Here is a 27,581-nt window from a genome sequence, read left to right as displayed (position 1 = left end):
AAGTCAAAGGGGCTAAGTGGTGGCATCTCATCAACATTATATATGTGAACCCACATGAATAGCAGTGTGGTGGTCTTTCCCATAGTCCTACCAGAGACAAGTCAAAGGAGCCAGGTGGAGGCAACCCATCAACGTTATATACTGTATGGTGAACCCACATGGATAGCAGTGTGGTGGTCTTTGCCATAGCCCTACGAGAGACAAGTTAAAGGAGCCAAGTGGGGGCAACTCATCAATGCTATATATGGCAGACCCATATGGATAGCAGTGCGGTGGTCTCTGCCATAGTCCTACCGGAGACAAGTCAAAGGGGCCAAGTGGTGGGATCTCATCACATTATATATGTGAACCCACATGGATAGCAGTGTGGTGGTCTTTCCCATAGTCCTACCAGAGACAAGTCAAAGGAGCCAGGTGGAGGCAACCCATCAATGTTATATACTGTATGGTGAACCCATATGGATAGCAGTGTGGTGGTCTTTACCATAGCCCTACGAGAGACAAGTTAAAGGAGCCAAGTGGGGGCAGCTCATCAATGCTATATATGGTAGACCCACATGGATAGCAGTGCGGTGGTCTCTGCCATAGTCCTACCGGAGACAAGTCAAAGGGGCCAAGTGGTGGGATCTCATCACATTATATATGGTGAACCCACATGGATAGCAGTGTGGTGGTCTCTGCCATAGTCCTACAAGACACAAGTCAAAGGGGACAAGAGGTGGCATCTCATCAGCATTATTTATAGTAGACCCACATGGATAGCAGTGTGGTAGTCTCTGCCATAGTCCTACCGGAGACAAGTCAAAGGGGCTAAGTGGTGGCATCTCATCAACATAATGTAAGGTGAACCCATAGATGGAGCAGGTGTATCAGTCTGGCACTGGAGGAACGGTCACGGTCAAGGTACTTTTGGTCAAAATACAGTGGAATCCCAGTTGAGCTACCAGTTTGGCAATGGTGACCACTACCATGGAGAAGTCACAACAGAAGCCAATGTTATCACTGGTATCGAGAGGGACAGGAGCAACAATGGTGGCTCATCACTGTCCTACTACCAATGGAAGACCTGAGCCATACCAGTATTTGGCCTGGCATTGGTGGTGACACTGGGTAAGAATACAGAGACTGTGCTATACTGTTATTCCCTACAACGGGAGCCTCCACTGCCGACAGTGTCTGTAATACACCATTGCTCTGCACCCTATACATTGCACTATATGATACACATATTGCTCTGCACCTTATACATTGCACTATATGATACACATATTGCTCTGCACCTTATACATTGCACTATATGATACACATATTGCTCTGCACCTAATACATTGCACTATATGATACACATATTGCTCTGCACCTTATACATTGCACTATATGATACACATATTGCTCTGCACCGTATACATTGCACTGTAACAGATGTACAATGCTCTGAACTTTATATTGCTGTCCTACACAAAATTCTCTGCACAATATGCACTAGATCATATGCATAAAGCTCTGACCCTCATACATTGCACTATATCATACACATAATGCTCTGCAAATAATACATTGAAAAATGCCATATGCATAATGCTCTGCACCATACACAATGCACTGCCATACACATACTGCTCTGCATCTTATAGAGTATATTGCACAATACTATATGCATAATGCTCTGCACCATACACAATGCACTGCCATACACATACTGCTCTGCATCTTATAGAGTATATTGCACAATACTATATGCATAATGCTCTGCACCTTATACAATGCACAATACCATGCACACAATGTTCTGCACAATATTCACTCCATAATACACAATGCTCTGCACTATATACATTGCACTATATTATACACATAATGCTCTGCACCTTGTACATTGCACAGTCATGTACACATAAAGCTCTGCACAATATGCACTGTATAAAAAACACAATGCTCTGCACCTTCTACATTGTCATACACATAATGCTCTGCACCTTATACATTGCACAATACCATGCACATAATACTCTGCACATTATGCACTCCATAATACACAATGCTCTGCACTATATACATTGCACTATATTATACACATAATGCTCTGCACCTTGTACATTGCACAGTCATGTACACATAAAGCTCTGCACAATATGCACTATATAACACACAATGCTCTGCACCCTGTACATTGGCATACATATATTGCTCTGCACAGCACACATGCCTGTGTATAGATCTCTCATCTCTGTATAGCAGTCAGGCTCTGCTCTCTGCTGGCCATGGCTGGGGAGATGAGGGGTTAATCGGTGCCGGTTCTGATCCCGGTATCAGGCTGGGGTAAGGCGCTGCGCAGATTTCCAGTGTTGTGCGACTTTTCAGCAGCGGGAGCTCCAGAGCAGCCCCATATCCATCAATAGCGGAGGAGAAGCCTGTAACCCCTGACATGCTGGAGAGAAGAACAGCCAGAACAACCAGGGGGCTGGGGAGGGGTAGGAAGGAGCCCAGTGTGGGGTAGGTGTGTACTGTGTGTGTGTGTGTGTATAAGTGCCTGTATGTACTATGTGTGTGTGTATGAGTGTGTGTCTATGTATAAGTCTATGTATGTACTGTGTGTGTGTATGTGTGTGTATATATATGTATAAGTGCCTGTATGTACTATGTGTGTGTGTATATATGTATAAGTGCCTGTATGTACTATGTGTGTGTGTATATATGTATAAGTGCCTGTATGTACTATGTGTGTGTGTATATATGTATAAGTGCCTGTATGTACTATGTGTGTGTGTATGAGTGTATTTGTGTGTGTACGTATGAGTGTGTGTCTATGTATAAGTCTATGTATGTACTGTGTGTGTATAAGTGTGTGTATATACGGTGTGTGTGTATATGTATGAATCAATCAATAAATATGTATGTATATGACTGTGTATATGTATGTATAAGTATGTATTTCCATATATGTGTATATGCTTAGTATGCATGTTTGTGTATATGGATGTGTTTGTGTTTTGATGGATTTATAAGCCTGTGTCTGTATATGTCAGCATCAGTGTAAGTATGGGACAGTTTTTGTATGTTTTGTATGTGTATGTGCGTATGAGTATATACATGTGTATTTGTGTGTGTATGAGTATATACCTGTGTATTTGTGTGTGTGTGTATGAGTATATACCTGTGTATTTGTGTGTGTGTGTATGAGTATATACCTGTGTATTTGTGTGTGTGTATGAGTATATACCTGTGTATTTGTGTGTGTATGAGTATATACATGTGTATTTGTGTGTGTATGAGTATATACATGTGTATTTGTGTGTGTATGAGTATATACCTGTGTATTTGTGTGTGTGTGTATGAGTATATACATGTGTATTTGTGTGTGTATGAGTATATACCTGTTTATTTGTATATGACTATGTACATGTGTATATGTAGCTTTGTGTGTGTATATATATATATATATATATATATATATATAAAACTTTCCGTGTGTATCTGAGCCTTCCCTGTGGATACACAATACTCGACCTATTCCGCAGCGGATTACAGTGAGTACATACGCGTGTGACATATAGCAGACAGATATGTATGTGTACGTTATATACCGTGTATACTCCATGTATATACTGCAGGACAGGTAACGGAGCCGCTGACATCGCTGATATCATGTATGGGATGGAGCGGAGAATAACCCCGACCCCCAGCCAGAGGATTATCCCCCCCAGCCCACCTCTGGCCAGTCACCCCCCACCGCCATCCTCCCATACAACTCCCAATAACAATACAATCCAGACAATGGTGGGCAGCAGCCCTGGACCACAGAGCTGACACTCTGCTGACATCCCGAGCATAGGAGACAATGGGCCGGGAAGGAGGAGGACAGAGATGGGGCTTACCTTGTAGGAGACAGGCTGGAGGAGGATGAGGAGTTGCTTAGTTCCCTTTTTCGAGGGTCATTTCATAAAACGATAGGTTGTCAGGGTGTTTTGGGGGTCAGGATCGGAGGGAGGGGGTGGCACATGCCCCGGATTCCTGGGCTGGGGGACTATAATTCCTGGTGCTGGGAAGGTTGCTCCCTTTCTCCAAACTGAAGGCAGAGAAAAACAAAACTACTGCATGCCAGGATCTCGTAAGCCTGAGCCAGCCCTGAGGCCACTCCCTACTCCGCCACAGCCAATGGGGTGCCCACACCCTGCCCACGCCCCGCCCACTGTGGGATACACAATCCTCCCCCACTTCTCTGCCTGGACCCGCTGCTTCAGGAGCTGTCATCTGTCACTGCAAGCTGCTGTCACCTTCTCCTCCTCCAGCCAGCATGCCAGGGGTTAATCTTCCGAGAGGGCCAGCTGTGGGCGACAATGGTGGTGGAGGGGCTGAGCTGGTAGAGCCGGACTATTGTTCTTGAGATCGCCTCAAGGTCTGAGCGGTGGCATCAGAGGTTTGTAGCAGACCCGTCATGGGATCGCCCATTGCCAGGCGAGGGACTTATACACAAATGGTGGGCGACTGACGGGCACTGACTGATTGCCCAGAATGCCCAGGCCGCCCTGGGTACAGTACAAGAGTGAGGTCTGGGGTCCTGAGCATCATACAGATACCATAAGTGCCTGCAACTGGAAGATCCCTTTAAGGCGGGGGTAGGAAACCTTGGCTCTCCAGCTGTCGCAAAACTACAACTCCCATTATGCCTGGCTGACCAAGTACGATGGGAGTTGTAGTTTTGCAACAGCTGGAGAGCCGAGGTTCCCCATCCCTGCTGAGTCTGAGTCTGTCAACTTAGCATTTGGGATCTTCTCTAGCCGTGTTACCCTTACCCTTTTATAGAACACCACCCTTACCCATCCCTATTCATAGGACACCCCCCTTACCCATCCCTATTCATAGGACGCTCCCCTTACCCATTCCTATTCATAGGACACCCCCCTTACCCATCCCTATTCATAGGACGCTCCCCTTACCCATCCCTATTCATAGGACGCTCCCCTTACCCATCCCTATTCATAGGACACCCCCCTTACCCATCCCTATTCATAGGACACCCCCCTTACCCATCCCTATTCATAGGACACCCCCCTTACCCATCCCTATTCATAGGACACCCCCCTTACCCATCCCTATTCATAGGACGCCCCCCTTACCCATCCCTATTCATAGGACACCCCCCTTACCCATCCCTATTCATAGGACACCCCCCTTACCCATCCCTATTCATAGGACGCTCCCCTTACCCATCCCTATTCATAGGACACCCCCCTTACCCATCCCTATTCATAGGACACCCCCCTTACCCATCCCTATTCATAGGACACCCCCCTTACCCATCCCTATTCATAGGACACCCCCCTTACCCATCCCTATTTATAGGACACCCCCCTTACCCATCCCTATTCATAGGACACCCCCCTTACCCATCCCTATTCATAGGACGCTCCCCTTACCCATCCCTATTCATAGGGCGCTCCCCTTACCCATCCCTATTCATAGGACACCCCCCTTACCCATCCCTATTCATAGGACGCTCCCCTTACCCATCCCTATTCATAGGGCGCTCCCCTTACCCATCCCTATTCATAGGACGCCCCCCTTACCCATCCCTATGCATAGGACGCTCCCCTTACCCATCCCTATTCATAGGACGCTCCCCTTACCCATCCCTATTCATAGGACGCTCCCCTTACCCATCCCTATTCATAGGGCGCTCCCCTTACCCATCCCTATGCATAGGACGCTCCCCTTACCCATCCCTATGCATAGGACGCTCCCCTTACCCATCCCTATTCATAGAACGCTCCCCTTACCCATCCCTATGCATAGGACGCTCCCCTTACCCATCCCTATTCATAGGACGCTCCCCTTACCCATCCCTATTCATAGGACGCTCCCCTTACCCATCCCTATTCATAGGACACCCCCCTTACCCATCCCTATTCATAGGACACCCCCCTTACCCATCCCTATTCATAGGACGCTCCCCTTACCCATCCCTATTCATAGGACACCCCCCTTACCCATCCCTATTCATAGGACACCCCCCTTACCCATCCCTATTCATAGGACACCCCCCTTACCCATCCCTATTTATAGGACACCCCCCTTACCCATCCCTATTCATAGGACGCTCCCCTTACCCATCCCTATTCATAGGACACCCCCCTTACCCATCCCTATTCATAGGACACCCCCCTTACCCATCCCTATTCATAGGACGCTCCCCTTACCCATCCCTATTCATAGGACACCCCCCTTACCCATCCCTATTCATAGGACACCCCCCTTACCCATTCCTATTCATAGGACGCCCCCCTTACCCATCCCTATTCATAGGACGCTCCCCTTACCCATCCCTATTTATAGGACACCCCCCTTACCCATTCCTATTCATAGGACGCTCCCCTTACCCATCCCTATTCATAGGACGCTCCCCTTACCCATCCCTATTCATAGGACACCCCCCTTACCCATCCCTATTCATAGGACACCCCCCTTACCCATTCCTATTCATAGGACGCTCCCCTTACCCATCCCTATTCATAGGACGCTCCCCTTACCCATCCCTATTCATAGGGCGCTCCCCTTACCCATCCCTATTCATAGGGCGCTCCCCTTACCCATCCCTATTCATAGGACGCTCCCCTTACCCATCCCTATTCATAGGACACTACCCTTACCCATCACTATTCATAGGACACTACCCTTACCCATCACTATTCATAGGACACTACCCTTACCCATCCCTATTCATAGGACACTCCCCTTACCCATCCCTGTATATAAGACGCTCCCCTTACCCATCCCTGTATATAAGACACTCCCCTTACCCATCCCTATTCATAGGACACTCCCCTTACCCATCCCTATTCATAGGACACTCCCCTTACCCATCCCTATTCATAGGACACTCCCCTTACCCATCCCTGTATATAAGACACTCCCCTTACCCATCCCTATTCACAGGACGCTCCCCTTACCCATCCCTGTATATAAGATGCTCCCCTTACCCATCCCTATTCATAGGGCGCTCCCTTTACCCATTCATCCAATCATACTCAATGCTAGTAACCATTAATAGAACAATACCCGTGCCTATTCATAGTCCTATACCCAATCATAGATCAATACCCTTACCCATTTAGAGAGCCGTACCCTTACCAATGCAAGGAAATATGCCACCTCATTTCTACAATGTGACAGTATCATACGGCATACACACCTTCCCATCACTATTACAGCTGTGAGGTATGAGGCTGCACTCACTATGATAGCTGCGAGGTATGAGGCTGCACTCACTATGATAGCTGTGAGGTATGAGGCTGCACTCACTATGATAGCTGCGAGGTATGAGGCTGCACTCACTATGATAGCTGCGAGGTATGCGGCTGCACTCACTATGATAGCTGTGAGGTATGAGGCTGCACTCACTATGATAGCTGTGAGGTATGCGGTTGCACTCACTATGATAGCTATGAGGTATGAGGCTGCACTCACTATGATAGCTGCGAGGTATGAGGCTGCACTTACTATGATAGCTGTGAGGTATGCGGTTGCACTCACTATGATAGCTGTGAGGTATGAGGCTGCACTCACTATGATAGCTGCGAGGTATGCGGTTGCACTCACTATGATAGCTGTGAGGTATGCGGCTGTACTCACTATGATAGCTATGAGGTATGAGGCTGCACTCACTATGATAGCTGCGAGGTATGAGGCTGCACTTACTATGATAGCTGTGAGGTATGCGGTTGCACTCACTATGATAGCTGTGAGGTATGAGGCTGCACTCACTCTGATAGCTGCGAGGTATGAGGCTGCACTCACTATGATAGCTGCTAGGTATGAGGCTGCACTCACTATGATAGCTGTGAGGTATAAGGCTGCACTCACTATAATAGCTGCGAGGTATGAGGCTGCACTCACTATGATAGCTGTGAGGTAGCGGCTGCACTCACTATGATAGCTATGAGGTATGAGGCTGCCCTCACTATGATAGCTGTGAGGTATGAGGCTGCACTCACTGATAGCTGTGAGGTATGAGGCTGTACTCACTATGATAGCTGTGAGGTATGCGGCTGCACTCACTATAATAGCTGTGAGGTATGAGGCTGCACTCACTATTACAGCTGTGAGGTATGAGGCTGCACTCACTATGATAGCTGTGAGGTATGCGGTTGCACTCACTATGATAGCTGTGAGGTATGAGGCTGCACTCACTATGATAGCTGTGAGGTATGAGGCTGCACTCACTATGATAGCTGTGAGGTATGCGGTTGCACTCACTATGATAGCTGTGAGGTATGCAGTTGCACTCACTATGATAGCTGTGAGATATGAGGCTGTACTCACTATGATAGCTGTGAGGTATGCGGTTGCACTCACTATGATAGCTGTGAGGTATGAGACTGCACTCACTATGATAGCTGTGAGGTATGCGGTTGCACTCACTATGATAGCTGTGAGGTATGCGGTTGCACTCACTATTACAGGTGTGAGGTATGCGGTTGCACTCACTATGATAGCTGTGAGGTATGCGGTTGCACTCACTATTACAGGTGTGAGGTATGCGGTTGCACGTGCCTCCCAGCTCCTGTGTAATCCGGGTTATTATGAGCAGAACCGGTTGAGCTCTGCCATATTGTGCCACCACTGACTCATCCGCCACCTCTGTAACCTACAAAGTTATGCCAATCCTCCTCCATGCTGGATTATCCCAATTGTTCGGCCATTAGTCATTAGGAATGTGAATCCATCCAAAAATAAAAAGTCTGGATACTTCTGGTTACTGTCCCTTTAAAAGAAATAGTATAGAGAAGATAGATTTAAAGGGGAAATAGAGCCTGGCACATAGAGGAGGAGGAGGCTAGAGGAGGATGGCAGAACAATGGCCGCTCACCTTTTCACCCAGGTGTGACCCTTTCACCTGATACAGCCGTCCTGTAGGCTCCCGGTGCCAGGTGTCAGGTGACCAGTGGGAGATGAAGGGTTAAGCAGCGGGTGAGGATGGCGGCCGGGGAGAGATGGCGGCACACGGAGGGCTCGGGACGCTTTGTAGCTGCTAATTGGTGTTGGAAAGCGTGGCTGAGATCATGTCACAGCGGCTGGTGTCATCTGTCTCCGCGTGGTGGGGGCAGGAGGCTGGCGGGAGGGAGGGGGTGACACCGCACACTGCCACACACCGCACACCGCCACACACCGCACAATACAGCCGCACAGGTGTGCAAGTGTGCGACACCTGCGAGCCGTGTGTGGTCTGCTGGGACTCACACCTGCCCCTCATTCATACACTGCTACTAGAAATCTTACAATGAAGCTTGTATCGCACACCACAGGCTTAGATACATCAGCTCAGCACACAGGATCGCACACCAGAGGCTTAGATACATCAGCACACAGTATCGCACACCACAGGCTTAGATACATCAGCTCAGCACACAGTATCGCACACCAGAGGCTTAGATACATCAGCACACAGTATCGCACACCACAGGCTTAGATACATCAGCTCAGCACACAGTATCACACACCAGAGGCTTAGATACATCAGCTCAGCACACAGTATCGCACACCAGAGGCTTAGATACATCAGCTCAGCACACAGTATCGCACACCAGAGGCTTAGATACATCAGCTCAGCACACAGTATCGCACACCAGAGGCTTAGATACATCAGCTCAGCACACAGGATCGCACACCAGAGGCTTAGATACATCAGCTCAGCAAACAGGATCGCACACCAGAGGCTTAGATACATCAGCACACAGTATCGCACACCAGAGGCTTAGATACATCAGCTCAGCACACAGTATCGCACACCAGAGGCTTAGATACATTAGCACACAGTATCGCACACCAGAGGCTTAGATACATCAGCTCAGCACACAGTATCGCACACCAGAGGCTTAGGTACATCAACTCAGCAAGAGTATCGCACACCAGAGGCTTAGATACATCAGCTTAGCACACAGTATCGCACACCAGAGGCTTAGATACATCAGCTCAGCACACAGTATCGCACACCAGAGGCTTAGATACATCAGCTTAGCAGTCTGTAACGCACACCAAAGGCTTAGATACATCAGCTCAGCACACAGTATCGCACACAAGAGGCTTAGATACATCAGCTCAGCACACAGTATCGCCCACCAGAGGCTTAGATACATCAGCTCAGCAAACAGTATCGCACACCAGAGGCTTAGATACATCAGTTTAGCACAAAGTATCGCACACCAGAGGCTTAGATACATCAGCTCAGCACACAGTATCGCACACCAGTGGCTTAGATACATCAGCTCAGCACACAGTATCGCACACCAGAGGCTTAGATACACCAGCTCAGCACACAGTATCGCACACCAAAGGCTTAGATACATCAGCTCAGCACACAGTATCGCACACCAGAGGCTTAGATACATCAGCTCAGCACACAGTATCGCACACCAGAGGCTTAAATACATCAGCACACAGTATCGCACACCAGAGGCTTAGATACATCAGCTCAGCACACAGTATCGCACACCAGAGGCTTAGATACATCAGCTCAGCACACAGTATCGCACACCAGAGGCTTAGATACATCAGCTCAGCACACAGTATCGCACACCAGAGGCTAAGATACATCAGCACACAGTATCGCACACCAGAGGCTTAGATACATCAGCTCAGCACACAGTATCGCACACCAGAGGCTAAGATACATCAGCACACAGTATCGCACACCAGAGGCTTAGATACATCAGCTCAGCACACAGTATCACACACCAGAGGCTTAGATACATCAGCTCAGCACACAGTATCGCACACCAGAGGCTTAGATACATCAGCACACAGTATCGCACACCAGAGGCTTAGATACATCAGCTCAGCACACAGTATCGCACACCAGAGGCTTAGATACATTAGCTCAGCACACACTATCGCACACCAGAGGCTTAGATACATTAGCACACAGTATCGCACACCACAGGCTTAGATACATCAGCTCAGCACACAGTATCGCACACCAGAGGCTTAGATACATCAGCTCAGCACACAGTATAGCACACCAGAGGCTTAGATACATCAGCACACAGTATCGCACACCAGAGGCTTAGATATATCAGCTTAGCAGTCCATATCGCACACCAGAGGCTTAGATACATCAGCTCAGCACACAGTATTGCACACCAGAGGCTTAGATACATCAGCTCAGCAAGAGTATCGCGCACCAGAGGCTTAGATACATCAGCTTAGCACACAGTATCGCACACCAGAGGTTTAGATCCATCAGCTCAGCACACAGTATCGCACACCAGAGGCTTAGATACATCAGCTCAGCACACAGTATCGCACACAAGAGGCTTAGATACATCAGCTCAGCACACAGTATCGCACACAAGAGGCTTAGATACATCAGCTCAGCACACAGTATGAAAAAAAGGAGGCTCAGATATATCAACTCAGCAGACAGTATCACACATGATAGGATTAGCTAGATAAGCTTCGCAGAGAGTATCACACACGAAAGGCTGAGATACAATCAGTTCAGCAAACAGTAATATACATGATAGAATTAGATACACTTTATAGGACTCCATACACTATCTTAGAAGACAGTATCACCTTCAATAGGCTTAGATACAGCAGTTATTTGGGCAGTATCACACATAATAGGGATAGATTGGTGGGCAGTATCACATGATATAATTAGATACAGCAGCTCAGTGCCCAACATCACCCATGATTGGCTTTGAGACATTATCACTTGACTGGCTTAGATACACAGACGTTATGTAATTAGCTTAGAAAGTTAGATACAACAACTCTACAGACAGTATCACACATGGTGGCTTAGATACACAGTTCAGCAGTGTTCCCCTTTTAGCGTTGCTATGTGTCAGGATATTTGAAGGTGAGGACCCCCCCCCCCCCCCCCCCCCCCCCCCGGCTCCAGTCTTAGGATTAGACGCACATTTTAGTGGCTGGTATCACACATGGTGGCTTAGATACACAGCTCAGCAGAGCGTTCCCCTCTCAGCAGTGCAATGTCAGGATATTTGGAGGTGAGGAGACATCCCCCCGGCTCCATTCTTTGTATGATTAGCTGCACATCTCAGTGGCTGGTATCACACTTGGTGGCTTAGATACACAGTTCAGCAGTGTTCCCCTTTTAGCAATGTGTCAGGATATTTGGAGGTTAGGAACCCCCCCCCCCGGCTCCAGTCTTTGTATGATTAGCTGCACATCTCAGTGGGTGGTATCACACATGGTGGCTTAGATACACAGCTCAGCAGAGTGTTCCCCTCTCAGCAGTGTTCCCAGTCTCAGGATATTTGGAGGTGACATCTCCCTGGGTCCGGTCCCACTCCTCGCCCCCGCGGACAGGACTGAGATGTGATCTATCCCCCCTAATTGGCGTCTGATATTATTACATATGGTCCATCAGTTTGAGTTTATGGCCTGTCGTCCGTGGTGACGACTATTCATCCGCTCATGTCGGACGTCGCTTCTGTCATTTTTCCGGCCCTCTAATAGGTGACTAATGATTTTCGACCTGAGTGGAGAAATCATCCGTGAAGAGACGTTCTGGGCCTCTAATTACCTCATTGAGCCCGAGCAATAACATGTTTGTAGGAGTCGAAAGGAGGACGAGCGTCTCCAAGAAGACATCAGAGAAATCCAGAGCGTGAGTCAAGAGCCGAGGACCACCAACCCGTCTGCAAGACCCAAGGCGAGACGTCACCAACATCTAGAGCGTCATCCAAAGCTCTCCTAGAAAATGGTGGAGGAACGACATCAAGAGTCCTCCAGTCTGGAGATGCTATGGCCACCATGGCAGATAGTGTCCAATGAGCTGGTCCTGCCACTAGGCAACTGGAGGTCCAATGATAAAGGTCTCTATGACAGCCTCAATGATTGGTACTGCCTCTACATAACTGGAGGTCCAATGATAAAGGTCTCTATGACAGCCTCAATGAGCTGGTACTGCCTCTACGTAACTACAGGCTTGTAGTGCCTCAAGGCACTTAGGGGGGCAATGACAGAGGTCTCAAAGACAGTGTCCAGAGAGCTGGTACTTCCACTAGGCAACTGGAGGTCCAATGATAAAGGTCTCTATGACAGCCTCAATGAGCTGATACTGCCTCTACATAACTGGAGGTCCAGTGCCAGATCTCAAAGACAGTGTCCAATGAGCTGGCACAGTCACAAAGGCAACAGGAGGTCCAATGATAGAGGTCTCGAAGACAGTGTCCAGTGACCTGGTACTGCCTCTATGGAACTGGAGGTTCAGCGACAGAGGTGTCCAGCCTCAGTGGTAACCTGGTACTCCCACTAGGCAACTGAAGGTCCAACAATAGAGGTCTCCATGACAGCCTCAATGAGCTGGTACTGCCTTTAGGCACCTAGGGGTCTTGAAGACAGTGTCCAGTGAGCTGGTTTTGCCACTAGCCAACTGAAGGTCCAGCGATAGAGGTCTCGATGGCAGCCTTAAGAGCTGGTACTGCCATGGGGCAACTGGAGGTTCAACAATAGAGGTCTCCATGACAGCCAAAGTCAGAAAGTCCACCTCTCATCATACATATCACATTCCTATTGGTGGAGCCCAATGCGTTTCACTGGATTAATTCAAAATTTGATGGAACTTTTTGGGTCACGGTGGCCATAAGTGGTACCAGAGGTGGCAACTTAGAGAGTATCATGAGCTCTAGGTGGCCACAGGGCTATAAGCTTGGGAAATGTTCTTGGACTTTGTCAGGGATTGGTGCCATGGTACTTTATTAGGTCAGCGACATACGTCTATAGGTTCCAGGCTGGAAATTATGACCTCATCGTCCCCAACTAAGTCAAGGAAAAAAACTCAAAAACCAAGTGTCAGCCAGGTCCAGCTGCTTGGGCTTGAAGGTTGCAGTGGAGGCACCTTCTTAGGGATCCACCTTAGTGCCTATTTCTCCGTTCAGGTTACACCACATTCTGATAGTTCTTCCTGTCATTCGATTGTAATTCTATTGTTTCCACCAGTGTGAGAGGTGTGGGTATATACTGTAGGTACCCCACACCTTCAGCACACTGTGATCTCTCATCATTGTCTCCCAGATCCACCATCTCAGTGCCAGAAGTCATCGTACACAAAGCCGGACTGTTCATCTCACGACAACTGCGGGCGGCAGCTGACGTCTGTCACAAGCAGCTGTCCAGGAATCTGCTGCAGATAGAGACTGTCTTTCACATTGTCCCCGTCTCCATCTGCCGCTTCTTCTTCCACCCTCTCAGGCCTCCCTGTGATGTGCTGAGGCCGGGGTCTTACAGGACCTGGACTGTCAGGGCCCTATTCCACCGGACGATTATCGTTCAGATTATCGTTAAATTGCTCAAATCCAAATGATAATCTTTCCGTTGCAATGCAGTTAACGGTTATCGTTTGCTTTGAATGAGACGTTGTTCGGTCGATCGCAAATACGATCATAAGTAACGATTATCGTTCCATGGAAATGAGCGAACGTTTTCAGGTCTTTCACCATAGCGGTCGTTTGAGATCGTTAATCATTAACGATTATGCGAACGATAATCGTCCGGTGGAATAGGGCCCTCACACTGCAGACCTTTCCTTCCTAGACTCTGTCTATCTATCTGAACACAGGCCGCAGACTGGACTTCTTTCACCTAGGGCAATGGCTCAGTTTATTGCCCCAACCTTGTATCCAAGTACCCTGGCCAGGGCAAAGTAGTCTCCTCCTCCGACAGTCAGCGCCTCTATGACCACCATGCTGGTGACATTCTCCATAGACTTTCTATAGACTTTCTACGGAGAGAGAAGTGCTTAACTAAGCGCTTCTCCCCGCTCCTTTTAGTGATCATGGGGATCTGAGCAGAGACCCCGACCCATCATAACTTCTGACGTGTCTCTATGATGGTAAAGTAAATTTAAAGTGTATGTAAACTTTCTCCAAACTTTTGATGTCCTAGTGACATGTCAGGAGTTGTGATTGGTGGGATCCTGCCCTCTGATCACTAGAATAAAGGGGCAGAAGGTCTCCACTGAGGACTGCTTATCTCCCAGAGATCCCAGCTGATCACTTCTTCCCCTTTGTTCTAGTGAGTGGAGGTCTCAGCATGCAAACCCCCTAAGTCAAAGTGACATGAAAGTTAAAGGGGTAGTTATACAGATTTGTAGTACTTATCCAGTACTTCTCAGCTGCGGTATGTCCTGCAGGAAGTGGTGTATTCTCTCCAGTCTGACACAGTGCTCTCTGCTGCCACCTCTCTCCATGTCAGGAACTGTCCAGAGCAGGAGAGGTTTTCTGTTTTAATATATTTTATTGAATTTTTGTCAATAAATGTTTTTGCAAACAAAAGTTAAGTTTGGCAAACAAAAGTATAACAAGATTTCCTACTGCTCTGGACAGTTCCTGACATGGACAGAGGTGGCAGCAGAGAGCACTGTGTCAGACTGGAAAGAATACATCACTTCATGCAGGACATACAGCAGCTGATAAGTACTGGAAGACTGGAGATTTTAAAATAGAAGTAAATTTACAAATCTATGTAACTTTCTGACACCAGTTGATTTTTTTTTTACTGGAGTACCCCTTTAAAGAAGGGCCATGCAAATTGAGATGAAGCCCAGAATTATACAGTCACCTCCAGGGACAATGTGTATCTAAGCCTTTCATGTTTGATACTGTCTATGGAGTGTATCTGACCTTGAATAGCAAACCTGCCCAATTATCAGGCACATTACTGCATAACTAGGGAGGTTTGACCTTCAGGTGCCTGGAAAAGCTGGATGACGGTCACCCAGCTTTCCTATAGACATCTATAACTCAGAACAGTCCGTTTTCTCCCCCCTCCCCCTCCCATATAGCGTCGATCCCCTATCTGACCATCTCGCCGTTTACATTTATTAAGTGAAAATTGTCTGAAATTTCTACTACGAGAAGTAATGATGTTACAGGCGATAACACGATTACTGGGAGCTGAGATGGATGGAACGCGTCTCACTCCGCAGGCGACTATTACGGCGTCTGGACGCTTCCTCCAGTGGCCACCGCAACGCTCAGCCGCCGTCTGCTGCCATCTTCCCTTAATATACAGGATATTACAATGTGTCTATATTTACTAGTGATGTGAAGAGGGAATATGAGGTCTCCCAGCAGCACAGAGTATTTAAGGATGATCTTCCAGCTCGTACAGCTTTGAGGTCAGATTCTGGCTTCCTGGGCACATGACTGCAGCGTCTTGTGACCCGGCCTTGCTCTAGATTCTCGGCTGTTTCTAATGATGATAATCTGCACTGCATGATATGTATGTATATATATATATATATATATATATATATATATATATATACACACTCACCGGCCACTTTATTAGGTACACCTGTCCAACTGCACGTTACCACTTAATTTCTAATCAGCGAATCACATAACGGCAACTCAGTGCATTTAGGCATGTAGACATGGTCAAGACAATCTCCTGCAGTTCAAACCGAGCATCAGTATGGGGAAGAAAGGTGATTTCAGTGCCTTTGAACGTGGCATGGTTGTTGGTGCCAGAAGGGCTGGTCTGAGTATTTCAGAACTGCTGATCTACTGGGATTTTCACGCACAACCATCTCTAGGGTTTACAGAGAATGGTCCGAAAAAGAAAAAACATCCAGTGAGCGGCAGTTCTGTGGGCGGAAATGCCTTGTTGATGCCAGAGGTCAGAGGAGAATGGGCAGACTGGTTCGAGCTGATAGAAAGGCAACAGTGACTCAAATAGCCAACCGTTACAACCAAGCAGGGGTGATTCTAGCCTCTCTGCTGCCCGAGGCGAACTATAGAATGACGCCCCCCCCCCCCCCCGTCAATCCGCCCACATTATAATCCACTACTGCCCACCCCCCCCACTGCTGTCCCCAATAAACATAATGTTTGGTCCCTTTCTGCACAGAGGATGTCAGGAGAGGAGGGGGCTAATCCTATAGGAGAGGTCCCAGCAGCACAGAGGATGTCAGGAGAGGAGGGGGCTAATCCTATAGGAGAGGTCCCAGCAGCACAGAGGATGTCAGGAGATGAGGGTGCTAATCCTATAGGAGAGGTCCCAGCAGCACAGAGGATGTCAGGAGAGGAGGGTGCTAATCCTATAGGAGAAGTCCCAGCAGCACAGAGGATGTCAGGAGAGGAGGGTGCTGATCTTTTAGGACAGGTCACAGCAGCACAGAGAATGTCAGGAGAGGAGGGTGCTGATCTTTTAGGAGATGGTCCCCCTCCTCCCCCCTTATAGATGGTCCCCTTCTTCCCCCCCTTATAGATGGTCCCCCCCCCCTTATAGATGGTCCCCCTCTCCCCCCCCCTTATAGATAGTCCCCCTCTCCCCCTCCCTTATAGATGGTCCCCCTCTCCCCCCTCCCTTATAGATGGTCCCCCTCTCCCCCCTCCCTTATAGATGGTCCCCCTCTCCCCCCTCCCTTATAGATGGTCCCCCTCTTTCCCCTCCCTTATAGATGGTCCCCCTCCCCCCTCTTTCCCCCTTATAGATGGTCCCCCTCTCCCCTCTTTCCCCCTTATAGATGGTCCCCCTCTTTCCCTCCCTTATAGATGGTCCCCCTCTTCCCCCCCCCTTATAGATGGTCCCCCCTCTTCCCTCTCCCCCCCTTATAGATGGTCCCCCTCTCCCCCCCCTTATAGATGGTCCCCCTCTTCCCTCTCTCCCCCCCTTATAGATGGTCCCCCTCTCCCCCCCCCCCTTATAGATGGTCCCCCTCTTCCCCCCCTTATAGATGGTCCCCTCTCCCTTATAGATGGTCCCCCCTCTCCCCCTCCCTTATAGATGGTCCCCTCTCCCTTAAAGATGGTCCCCCTCCCCCCCTTATACATGGTCCCCCTCTCCCCCCTCCCTTATAGATGCCCCCTTATAGATGGTCCCCCTCTTCCCCCCCCCTTATAGATGGTCCCCCTCTTCCCCCCCCCCCCTTATAGACAGTCCCCCTCCCGCCCCTCCCTTATAGATGGTCCCCCCCTTATAGATGGTCCCCCTCTTTCCCCCCTCCCTTATAGATGGCCCCCCCTTATAGATGGTCCCCCTCTTTCCCCCCTCCCTTATAGATGGTCCCCTTCCCCCCCCTATAGATGGTCCCCCTCTCCCCCCCCCCCCTTATAGACAGTCCCCCTCCCGCCCCTCCCTTATAGATGGCCCCCCTCTTTCCCCCCCCTTATAGATGGTCCCCCCCTTATAGATGGTCCCCCTCTTTCCCCCCTCCCTTATAGATGGTCCCCTTCCCCCCCCTATAGATGGTCCCCCTCTTCCCTCTCCCCCTCCCTTATAGATGGTCCCCCCTTATAGATCGTCCCCCTCTTCCCCCCCTACCTTATAGATGGTCCCCCTCTTTCCCCCCTCCCTTATAGATGGTCCCCCTCTTCCCCCCCTACCTTATAGATGGTCCCCCTCTTCCCCCCCCTACCTTATATATGGTCCCCCTCTCCCCCCCCCCCCCTGCACAGCAGATAAAACAAAAACAAAAAACAGCACACAACTCACCTGCCCTCCGTTCCCCCGTCGAGCCTCTCTGGTCTGGTCCCGGCTGATGTGCGGCTGCCCGGGGTGTCCCGTCCTGTCCCCGGCAGCGCGCGCATCAGAGAGCTCCCCGTGTGCCTGTGGCTGTGACTTCCGGCGCACGGGGATCTCTCTGATGCGCGCGCTGCCGGGGACAGGATGGGACACCTCCGGCAGCCGCACATCAGCCGGGGGACTAAGGCTGCATTCCCACGTTCCGTGATCCTGTCGGATCACGGACGTGGAATGCATTTACCGGAGTCCCCCCGCGCCCGGACAGTATCTGTAATGAGATGCTGTGAGCGGGGGAGACTGTGTTCATAAGCGCCGCGCTGTAGTAACAGCACCGCGCGGCTGATTCATTACAGCGCGGCGCTTATGAATACAGTCTCCCCCGCTCACAGCATCTCATTACAGATGCTGTCCGGGCGCAGGGGGACTCCGGTACATGGTACAATCAGTGGCGGATTATAATGTGGGCGGCCGCCCGAACCGCTCATATTATAGTCTGCCACTGAATGCCGCAGGGCCGTTTTAATACATTGGTGGGCCCAGTGCACAGCCCTCAAGAGTGGGCCCCCCCTTCCCTTTCGGCACATTGTATAATGTACTGAATTTGCCCCCACACTGTATCAAGAGCCCCAATACATACAGTAGTTACCTTATAACACTATTTCCACCATACAGTGATTATATATTACATAAAAACTGCACTAAACAAAACAGAAAGATATTACCAATGATACCATTACATAATACCGCCACATCATGACCCCTAACACTACAATCCTATAACAGAGTGCAGTTACATCCAGTGACTCACCGGGGGCGTCTTCTCCAATCAGAGTCTGTCACCTTTTCTTTTTCTCTCCATCCAGCCTGGGCCACCTTGAAGTCTTCCCCTGGCTGTGAATCTTCTCTCCAGAATCTGCCAGACAAATATTTTAGGCTCCAACACATACAGTAGTTAGGTCCCTTGTACCTCTATACAGTAGTTACACCCCTCTGTGCCTCCATAGTTTTAAGGTGTCCCTGTAGTATATAGCCCCTCATGTGCTCCTCCAGTTATATACAGCCCTCCTGTGCGCTCCCCCATTAGTATATAGCCCCCCTGTGCACTCTCCCCAGTAGTATATAGCCCCCCCTGTGCTCTCCCACAATAGTATATAGCTCCCCTGTGCTCCCCCATAGTATATAGCCCCCTGTGCTCCCCCATAGTATATAGCCCCCTGTGCTCCCCCATAGTATATAGCCCCCTGTGCTCCCCCATAGTATATAGCTCCCCTGTGCTCCCAAGTAGTATATAGCCCCCTGTGCTCCCCAGTAGTATATAGCTCCCCTGTGCTCCCCAGTAATATATAGCTCCCCTGTGCTCCCCCATAGTATATAGCTTCCCTGTGCTCCCCATAGTATATAGACCCCTGTGCTCCCCAGTAGTATATAGTCCCCTGTGCTCCCCCATAGTATATAGCTCCCCTGTGCTCCCCCATAGTATATAGCCCCCTGTGCTCCCCCATAGTATATAGCCCCCTGTGCTCCCCAGTAGTATATAGCCCCCTGTGCTCCCCAGTAGTATATAGCTCCCCTGTGCTCCCCAGTAGTATATAGCTCCCCTGTGCTCCCCCATAGTATATAGCTTCCCTGTGCTCCCCATAGTATATAGACCCCTGTGCTCCCCAGTAGTATATAGTCCCCTGTGCTCCCAAGTAGTATATAGCTCCCCTGTGCTCCCCCATAGTATATAGCTCCCCTGTGCTCCCCATAGTATATAGACCCCCTGTGCTCCCCATAGTATATAGACCCCTGTGCTCCCCAGTAGTATATAGTCCCCTGTGCTCCCCCATAGTATATAGCTCCCCTGTGCTCCCCAATAGTATATAGCCCCCTGTCCTCCCCCATAGTATATAGCCCCCTGTGCTCCCCCATAGTATATAGCTCCCCTGTGCTCCCCCATAGTATATAGCCCCCTGTCCTCCCCCATAGTATATAGCTCCCCTGTGCTCCCCAGTAGTATATAGCTCCCCTGTGCTCCCCCATAGTATATAGCCCCCTGTGCTCCCCCATAGTATATAGCCCCCTGTGCTCCCCCATAGTATATAGCTTCCCTGTGCTCCCCATAGTATATAGACCCCTGTGCTCCCCAGTAGTATATAGCCCCCTGTGCTCCCCAGTAGTATATAGCTCCCCTGTGCTCCCCAGTAGTATATAGCTCCCCTGTGCTCCCCCATAGTATATAGCTTCCCTGTGCTCCCCATAGTATATAGACCCCTGTGCTCCCCAGTAGTATATAGTCCCCTGTGCTCCCCAGTAGTATATAGCCCCCTGTGCTCCCCCATAGTATATAGCCCCCTGTGCTCCCCCATAGTATATAGACCCCTGTGCCCCCCATAGTATATAGCTCCCTGTGCTCCCCCATAGTATATAGACCCCTGTTCTCCCCCATAGTATATAGCCCCCTGTGCTCCCCCATAGTATATAGCCCCCTGTGCTCCCCAATAGTATATAGCTCCTCCTCCCATATAACATTGAAAAAAACAAACACTGTTACTCACCTAGGTCCACGCGTTCCTCTTCTCTTCCCTCCTGTGGCCGCACTTCCTGCGGTCACAAGAGGCTGCACTCCCCTCACCCTCGCGCCGACGCTCCAGTGACGTCGGGCGCTAGAGGGAGAGCGCGGCCTCTTGTGACCGCAGGAAGTGCGGCCACAAGAGTGAGTGACTGACAGGGAGGGAGCCAATGGCTCTCTCTCTGTCAGTGTCGCTGCTGCTGCAGCGCTGACGCGCCGCAGCAGCAGCGGACGGGGGCAGCGGCGGACGGGGGGGGGCCCTGCAGGGGGCGCCATGGAGGGGTAAGTAGATTACCCATCCATGGCGCTCCCCCCTGACAGGCTGGTGGCCGGAGCCCTGTGCGACCGCATTGGTCGCACATAGCAACGGCCGGCCTGCTCGGGGGGGCCCCTTTAACCAGTGGGCCCGGTGCACGTGCACCATGTGCCCTCTGGTTAAAGCGGCCCTGGAATGCCGCCCCCATGAAGACAGCTGGTGGCGCCGCCTGAGGCAGACGACTCAGGTCGCCTCATGATTGCGGCGCCCCTGCAACCAAGGTAGGCAGAAGAGCATCTCTGAACGCACAGTACGTCAAACTTAGAGGCAGATGGGCTACAGCAGCAGAAGACCACACCGGGTGCCACTCCGCTCAGCTAAGAACAGGAAACTGAGGCTACAATTTGCACAAGCTCATCGAAATTGGACAGTAGAAGATTGGAAAAACGTTGCCTGGTCTGATGAGTCTCGATTTCTGCTGCAACATTCGGATGGTAGGGTCAGAATTTGGCATCAACAACATGAAAGCATGGATCCATCCTGCCTTGTATCAACGGTTCAGGCTGGTGGTGGTGGTGTCATGGTGTGGGGAATATTTTCTTGGCACTCTTTGGGCCCCTTGGTACCAATTGAGCATCGTTGCAACGCCACAGCCTACCTGACAGGCCTGTATTTAGAGTTCATGCTGCCCTAGGCACCTTGCTTGCTGAGCACTTGGGTGCCGCTCTGCTTGATGCCCGCTATTCTCATCAAACAGACGTGATGGAGGAAGGAAGGAGGCCGGGGACGTCTTAGTTTGGGGACTGCTTCTGTCCAGTGTCGGACTGGGGGACCTGGGGCCCACCAACATAGAACCAGTGAGACTTGACATGCTGACCCCGTCCTTTCCTGAATTCATCTGTATCTGTGACAAATCCCTACATTTATACAGCTCTCAGGCTATGCTGGGAGTTGTAGTCTCTGAGAGGACAACCCTGTAATAAATCACTGTGTGCAGAGGCTCCTGGTGGCTGCAATCTGTGGGTGACAACCATCAGCCCTGAAGGTCCAGCAATACATCTGTCTACGCTGTACTACAACTCCCAGCATATCCTGAGGGCTGCAGACTGTCAGTACATGCTGGGAGTTGTAGTTCCTGCAGCTGTTATAGTTGGGTCCTAGGTGCATTATACACTGGATTCTTTGTGGGAGATCAGAATACATAGATCTATGGGGGCTCAGGGCAGGGAAGTGACCCCAGAACATCACTGATAGGGGATAGAACAAAAACATCTCCCCCATCCCTATCAGTGATGTTCTGGGGTCACTTCCCTGCGCTGAGCCCCCACTGATCTATATATTCTTATATGCCACCTAGGGCACAACTACAACAGCTGCAGGCACTACAACTCCCAGCATGTACTGACAGTCTGCAGCCCTCAGCATATGCTGGGAGTTGTAGTGCCTGCAGCTGTTGTAGTTTGATTCTAGTTTAAAAGTTTGCGCTAGTGTACTGTAGTGTCCGCGGGGCTGTGTCAGCACACTACCGCAAACCATACACTGACCCATTTAGACCCCAATGGTACACAGGCTCTGAAGACTTCTCCGACCACAACTCATCTGCAGGCGGGCAGCTGGGGGTGACTGGGGAAGGGAGGCAGCTGGGGGTGACTGGGGAAGGGAGGCCGCTGGGGGGGGGCTGAGGAAGGGAGGCAGCTGGGGGGGGCTGAGGAAGGGAGGCAGCTGGGGGGGGGACTGGGGAAGGGAGGCAGCTGGGGGTGACTGGGGAAGGGAGGCAGCTGGGGGTGACTGGGGAAGGGAGGCAGCTGGGGGGACTGGGGAAGGGAGGCAGCTGGGGGTGACTGGGGAAGGGAGGCAGCTGGGGGGGGCTGAGGAAGGGAGGCAGTCGGGGGGGTTGAGGAAGGGAGGCAGCTGGGGGGGGGACTGGGGAAGGGAGGCAGCTGGGGGGGACTGGGGAAGGGAGGCAGCTGGGGGTGACTGGGGAAGGGAGGCAGCTGGGGGTGACTGGGGAAGGGAGGCAGCTGGGGGTGACTGGGGAAGGGAGGCAGCTGGGGGGGGCTGAGGAAGGGAGGCAGCTGGGGGGGGGGGGACTGGGGAAGGGAGGCAGCTGGGGGGGGGGGACTGGGGAAGGGAGGCAGCTGGGGGGGACTGGGGAAGGGAGGCAGCTGGGGGAGACAGGGGGGAAAGCTGGGGTGACAGAAAGGGGGAGCAGCTGGGGGTGGCAGGGGGAGCCGCTGGGGTGGAAGGGGGAGAAGATGGGGGGCAGAGGGAGAAGCTGGGGGGGCAAGGGGAGAAGAGGGAGCAGCTGGGGGGCAGAGGAGCAGCTGGGGGCACAGGCAGGGGGAGCAGATGGGGGGCACAGGCACGGGGAGCAGATGGGAGCCGGGGGGGGGCAGATAGGGGGCACAGGCAGGGGGAGCAGATGGGGGCAGGGGGAGCAGATGGGGGGCACAGGCAGGGGGAGCAGATGGGGGCAGGGGGGGCACAGGCAGGGGGAGCAGATGGGGGCAGGGGGAGCAGATGGGGGGCACAGGCAGGGGGAGCAGATGGGGGCAGGGGGAGCAGATGGAGGCAGGGGGAGCAGATGGGGGCACAGGCAGGGGGAGCAGATGGGGGCAGGGGGAGCAGATGGGGGCACAGGCAGGGGGAGAAGCTGTGTGGGGAAGAGGGAACAGCCGGGGGCAGAGGCACACTAGGCAGGTCCCCCCAAAGCAGCTTCGGGGGCGTCCGGGGTGAGCTCCTTCCGGCACACGCTGCTTCTATCTCAGGCCGGCAGCTCACCCCTGCAGCCCCGCGGTGCCCGAACTTCTTCCTGTGACGTCATTGCGCCGAGCAGGAAGAAGTTCGGGCACCGCGGGGCTGCAGGGGTGAGCTGCCGGCCTGAGATAGAAGCAGCGTGTGCCGGAAGGAGGTCACCCCGAGTGCCCCGGGGCTGCACAACGGTGGCGGCGGTGGCGGCAGCGGCGGCGTCGCCTCCCCCCCTCCCCCCCCCGGCCGCGGACTAGGCACCCGCGGTCCGGTAGATCTCAATCCAATAGAGCATCTTTGGGATGTGGTGGAACGGGAGATTCGCATCATGGATGTGCAGCCGACAAATCTGCGGCAACTGTGTGATGCCATCATGTCAATATGGACCAAAATCTCTGAGGAAGCTTCCAGCACCTTGTTGTATCTATGCCACCAAGAATTGAGGCAGTTCTGAAGGCAAAAGGGGGTCCAACCCGTTACTAGCATGGTGTACCTAATAAAGTGGCCGGTGAGTGTATATATATGGTCAGTAAGAGATGAATATTTAAAGGGGTTCTCTAGTGAAATCTTTTTTTCTTTCAAATCAGTTGGTTTTAGAATGTTATACAGATTTGTAATTTGCTTCTACTTAAAAATCTCAAGTCTTCCAGTACTTATCAGCTGCTGTATGTCCTGCAGGAAGTGGTGTATTCTTTCCAGTCTGACACACTCTTTGCTGCCACCTCTGTCTATGTCAGGTACTGTACAGAGCTGCAGCAAATCCCCATAGAAAACCTCTCCTGTTCTGGACAGTTACTGACATGGACAGAGGTGGCAGCAGAGAGCACTGTGTCAGACTGGAAAGAACACACCACTTCCTGCAGGACATACAGCAGCTGATAAGTACTGGAAGACTTTAGGTTTTAGATTTTCTCTCTCTCTCTCTCTCTCTCTATATATATATATATATATGCCACTCATACATGCAGTGCAAATTATCATCACACCACTGTGTCAGCTTTGAGAGAATACACCACTTCCTGCAGCACATACAGCAGCTGATAAGACTCCTTTAAAGAAGGGCCATGGAAATTAAGTAACAGCTAATCTGAGATAAAGCCCAGAATTATACAGTGACCTCCAGGGACAATGTGTATCTAAGCCTTTCATGTGTGATACTGTCTATGGAGTGTATCTAAGCTTGCTTATATATCTGTGTAATTTTTTTGCCTGAGTATCCCTTTAAAAGTATCCCTTTAATTTTCAAATAGGTCTAGTACACAGTTTTTCTAAAGCTGGGTCTGTGTGTTTCTGTGACAGCACCTCCGCAGGATAGAGGGGGTATGACACCTATTTTCCTCTGTGTCGGAGAATTTTATGGCCTAGAACAATCTGCGACTCGGATACTTAAGGTTTAATTTGCCGTCCAGCGAGCCGCAGCGGCAGGAATATTTATAGGCTCGGCTGGAACGCAGCGTCTGCAGGCCGTGTATCAAACTTCCACAAATATGTGTTTTGGCATAAAGTCGATTCATTTTGTGTTAATTTGAGCATGTCGGTGGTTATCAATCAGGAGCGATAATATTTCACGGTGAGTGCCGGCAATGCTGGGAGCCTGTGCCCCGACGTGTTGGCTGGGAAATGACTGCGGCCCCGAAACGTCACCCGACTGATGAAATATCACCCTGTGATGATGTAACCTGTCTGTAAGATACGAGGGGTGATGTCACCGCGTAGATCATTAGCAGTATGTCACCCGCAGTACACAGCGACAGCACCACTCCAGGGACACATACATTCATCACAGGATGGGATGAGGCCGAGGAAAATAACTGCACGCCTTATCTGGGGTCGTGCGGTGTAAATTATCGAGGGTGTAGACTCTACAAACATGGAGGCCAAATGCAGCGGCTCTAGTTTAGTCTGCTATATCAATCAATGTTGGTCTTCCTGTGACGTTAGTCACAGAGGTCACTATGGTGAGCTAAAACTATTCATCACTGTAGAGAAGATAAGCGGGGGCGGGGACATCAGGGGCGGGGACATCAGGGGGCGGGCAACAAAAAAACACCCCTGAGCTTCCAGCTGTCAGCTGAACCTTGGGGGTTGTCCAAAAAGAGAAGTCCAGAATTTCAGGATGAGTTTGACTATGAACTAAGATTCATTTAAAAGTAGGTTTATACTGTCCTATCTCAGAGTAGCATAAACTAGTGACAGAGAAGCTGAACAGAATGACACATCACTTACACTCACCGGCCACTTTATTAGGTACACCTGTCCAACTGCACGTTACCACTTAATTTCTAATCAGCCAATCGCATGGCGGCAACTCAGTGCATTTAGGCATGTAGACATGGACAAGACAATCTCCTGCAGTTCAAACCGAGCATCAGTATGGGGAAGAAAGGTGATTTGAGTGCCTTTGAACGTGGCATGGTTGTTGGTGCCAGAAGGGCTGGTCTGAGTATTTCAGAAACTGCTGATCTACTGGGATTTTCACGCACAACCATCTCTAGGGTTTACAGAGAATGGTCCAAAAAAGAAAAAACATCCAGTGAGCGGCAGTTCTGTGGGCGGAAATGCCTTGTTGATGCCAGAGGTCAGAGGAGAATGGGCAGACTGGTTCGAGCTGATAGAAAGGCAACAGTGACTCAAATAGCCAATGGTTACAACCAAGGTAGGCAGAAGAGCATCTCTGAACGCACAGTACGGCCAACTTTGAGGCAGATGGGCTACAGCAGCAGAAGACCACACCGGGTGCCACTCCTTTCAGCAAGAACAGGAAACTGAGGCTACAATTTGCACAAGCTCATCGAAATTGGACAGTAGAAGATTGGAAAAACGTTGCCTGGTCTGCTGAGTCTCGATTTCTGCTGCGACATTCGGATGGTAGGGTCAGAATTTGGCGTCAACAACATGAAAGCATGGATCCATCCTGCCTTGTATCAACGGTTCAGGCTGGTGGTGGTGGTGTCATGGTGTGGGGAATATTTTCTTGGCACTCTTTGGGCCCCTTGGTACCAATTGAGCATCGTTGCAACGCCACAGCCTACCTGAGTATCGTTGCTGACCATGTCCATCCCTTTATGACCACAATGTACCCAACATCTGATGGCTACTTTCAGCAGGATAATGCGCCATGTCATAAAGCTAGAATCATCTCAGACTGGTTTCTTGAACATGACAATGAGGTCACTGTACTCCAATGGCCTCCACAGTCACCAGATCTCAATCCAATAGAGCATCTTTGGGATGTGGTGGAACGGGAGATTGGCATCATGGATGTGCAGCCGACAAATCTGCGGCAACTGTGTGATGCCATCATGTCAATATGGACCAAAATCTCTGAGGAAGCTTCCAGCACCTTGTTGTATCTATGCCACGAAGAATTGAGGCAGTTCTGAAGGCAAAAGGGGGTCCAACCTGCTACTAGCATGGTGTACCTAATAAAGTGGCCGGTGAGTGTATATTGTTCTGAGCAGCTGATCCAGAGATATCCTCCTGAATAACATGGACAATAAGTAGTCCTCTCCATTATGTGCATGTGCA

At 50.5% G+C, this 27,581-nt stretch overlaps 1 protein-coding gene across 5 annotated transcripts in view; it reads right to left on the bottom strand.

Moving 5' to 3' along the window:
• Nucleotides 1-27,581, bottom strand: part of SEMA6C (semaphorin 6C) — a 459,642-nt gene that overhangs the window by 132,084 nt on the left and 299,977 nt on the right. For 3 of the 5 annotated variants that reach the window (XM_069949808.1, XM_069949805.1, XM_069949810.1), the window contains exon 1: nucleotides 3,876-4,093. The exons of 1 other annotated variant lie outside the window; for it this stretch is intronic. The gene's annotated coding sequence lies outside the window, so the exon portion shown is untranslated. Of the gene's footprint in view, nucleotides 1-3,875; nucleotides 4,094-27,581 lie in introns of those variants that run through there. One more of the 5 variants, XM_069949809.1, reaches the window with a different exon arrangement.

Source organism: Dendropsophus ebraccatus, chromosome 13, assembly GCF_027789765.1.
Source record: "Dendropsophus ebraccatus isolate aDenEbr1 chromosome 13, aDenEbr1.pat, whole genome shotgun sequence".
NCBI lineage: Eukaryota > Metazoa > Chordata > Amphibia > Anura > Hylidae > Dendropsophus > Dendropsophus ebraccatus.
This window is presented reverse-complemented; position numbering and strand designations above follow the sequence as displayed.